General features: G+C 44.8%; 1 pseudogene; it reads left to right on the top strand.

Annotated features, from left to right (window-relative positions):
• The first annotated feature begins 1,821 nt into the window (after positions 1-1,821).
• Positions 1,822-2,060, top strand: LOC139269956 (U2 spliceosomal RNA; annotated as a pseudogene).
• Positions 2,061-2,987: the final 927 nt, after the last annotated feature.

Raw genomic sequence — 2,987 nt, 5'->3', positions numbered from 1 at the left:
CTGTAGCTCCAGCCATACAGATTCCACATCATCCAAGCTAATGTGCTTCCTTACGATTGCATTAATTTCCTCTTTAACCAGCAATGCCACCCCGCCTCCTTTTCCTTTCTGTCTATCCTTCCTAAATGTTGAATACTCCTGGATGTTGAGTTCCCAGCCTTGGTCACCTTGGAGCCATGTCTCCGTGATGCCAATTACATCATATCCGTTAACTGTCATCTGCGCAGTTAATTCATCCACCTTATTCCGAATACTCCTCGCATTGAGGCACAGAGCCTTCAGGCTTGTCTTTTTAACACCCTTTGCCCCTTTAGGATTTTGCTGTAATGTGGCCATTTTTGCTTTTTGCGTTGGGTTTTTCTGCCCTCCACTTTTACTTTTCTTCTTTCTATCTTTTGCTTCTGCCCCCATTCTATTTCCCTCTGTCTCCCTACATAGGTTCCCATCCCCCTGCCATATTAGTTTAACCCCTCCCCAACAGCACTAGCAAACACTCCCCCCCTAGGACATTGGTTCCGGTCCTGCCACAAGTGCAGACCGTCCAGTTTGTACTGGTCCCACCTCCCCCAGAACCGGTTCCAATGTCCCAGGAATTTGAATCCTTCCCTTCTGCACCACTGCTCAAGCCACGTATTCATCTGAGCTATCCTGCGATTCCTACTCTGACTAGCACATGGCACTGGTAGCAATCCTGAGATTACTACTTTTGAGGTCCTACTTTTTAAATTTAACTCCTAGCTCCCTAATTTCGTCTTGTAGGACCTCATCCCGTTTTTTACCTATATCATTGGTACCTATATGCACCATGACATCTGGCTGTTTACCCTCCCCCTTCAAAATGTCCTACACCCGCTCCGAGACATCCTTGACCCTTGCACCAGGGAGGCACCATACCATCCTGGCCGCTCCGACGTCCCCTAACTCCCGCCTCTCCGACTGCCGCCGACTCTCGACTGCCGCTGGGCCTTTATAGGCCGCTCCAACGTCCCCCGAACCTCTTGCTGTGATGTCACACTTTGTTTTCTTTTCCTCCCAGGTCGGGGAGTCAGCGCTGGTGGGGAAAACAAGACAAAACATCACCTCCTGCTCCCACTTGCCTGAACTCTCCCACTTACCAAACTCTTACCTTTGCACTCTGACCTGCCGCTGCACTCTGAGCAAGTCTGGACCAAGCCCTCTCTTTTTATATTGTTCCTAGCTGACTCACCACTGACCTGTTTAGGGAACCAGTTTTTACTAGCTGTCCAATTAACTAAGCTAGCTTGCTTGTTTGTCTCTGCTTAAATCTACAAGAATCCTATCTGTTTAATATTTCAGTTTTACTTAAACTTGTAATCTTATTTTACCTTTAGAAGCTACTAGAAATTGTCACTAGTAATTTACACCAACCTTGAAATGGTTTAAACGGGATTAACCCTTAACATTCTCCCACTTACCAAACTCTTACCTTTGCACTCTGACCTGCCGCTGCACTATGGCGATATCCTTTTGGCTAAGATCATGCGTAACTGACCTGACAAGGTGGTTCTCCCTGGATCAGGAAGGTATATGCTTGCTTTTTTGGAAATAGGAGGTGGGTGGGATGGCTTGACCCATCCACCTCCACGGAGGTGTGTGGGGGGCCTGACCCATCCACCTCCATGGCACGAACCTGGTATTGCAGTATTTCCAGGAACGGTGCAGTGGCTCTAGGCCTTTTGGCTAAGAGCATTGGCGCAGAGTGATCCTTGATGTGTGCAAGGTGACCTCTGGCGTTTGTGATTTGACAAAGAATTGGAAAGATTGGCAATGAAAAATTTTAAAAAAAAGATATCATGATTCATCGCTTCTCGGCCTTTTGGCTAAGATCATGCGTAACTGACCTGACAGGGGAGTAACCATGACCCCCAACGTGGTTCTCCCTGGATCAGGAAGGTGATTCTCCTATGCTTTTTGGAAATAGGAGGTGGGTGGGGTGGCTTGACCCATCCACCTCCACGGAAGTGTGTGGGGGGCCTGACCCATCCACCTCCATGGCACGAACCTGGTATTGCAGTACTTCCAGGAACGGTGCTTGGGCTCTAGGCCTTTTGGCTAAGAGCATTGGCGCAGGGTGATCCTTGATGTGTGCAAGGTGACCTCTGGCGTTTGTGATCTGACAAAGAATTGGAAAGATTGGCAATGAATAAAACATTAAAAAAAAAGATATCATTCAGACAGGCCGCTTGTTGTGGGAAATGGAATAAGTGCAATGCTAGGGGTACTGTTGGGGTAGTGTAGCGGGACCTTTATTCTGTATCTAGTTGAGCTATACCTGACCTGGAAGTGATGCTGATACTGGGTGCCCGAACAGGAAACTGTTCTATACCCCAATGCTAACATGAACATTAAAAAAAGGTAACAATGTTGTTGCACACCAACTCCGACTCCTCTGACCTGCCATTCAGAAATCATTCCTCAATATTGCTGTTCTGTCATTCTCACAGCATGAAAGAAACGTCATGCAATGCATTATTCTTAAATGCTTAACTATTGGAATTCTTTACTGCACTTAGGAATTGTTGAGGCTGCAATATTTCTGTTAAACATTATCCAGATATAGCCTTTGAAGTGCTCACTGTTGGGGCTGCTGCATTTACAAGATAGGCATTTTAAAGTACACTCTTTTAAATTTTTAATCATATCATTGTGTGAAGATTTTTTTTGGTTTAAAAAAAATGACAAAAGTATCACAATGTAGCAAAGTCCATGTGGTTTTATAAAGTTGTACAAGGACCAAATAAGCAGCATCAATTTCTATGCTTTTAAACAGATCTAAACTAGGTATTGGCCAAAACTTATGGAAATATCGATAGGCCAATCAGCAAGACAAATTCATTGCTCTGTGAATGAGGAGTGATTTAGTAACAATTAGCAGTTTAATATAGAAATACTTTAAATTGGCTCAGTAATGAGAATAATAGATCAGCATATATGGGAAGGTTTTTATAACACAGCTTGCAAGTAAG

This window comes from Pristiophorus japonicus, chromosome 8 (genome assembly GCF_044704955.1).
Source record: "Pristiophorus japonicus isolate sPriJap1 chromosome 8, sPriJap1.hap1, whole genome shotgun sequence".
In the NCBI taxonomy this organism is placed as follows: Eukaryota; Metazoa; Chordata; class Chondrichthyes; family Pristiophoridae; genus Pristiophorus; species Pristiophorus japonicus.
This window is presented reverse-complemented; position numbering and strand designations above follow the sequence as displayed.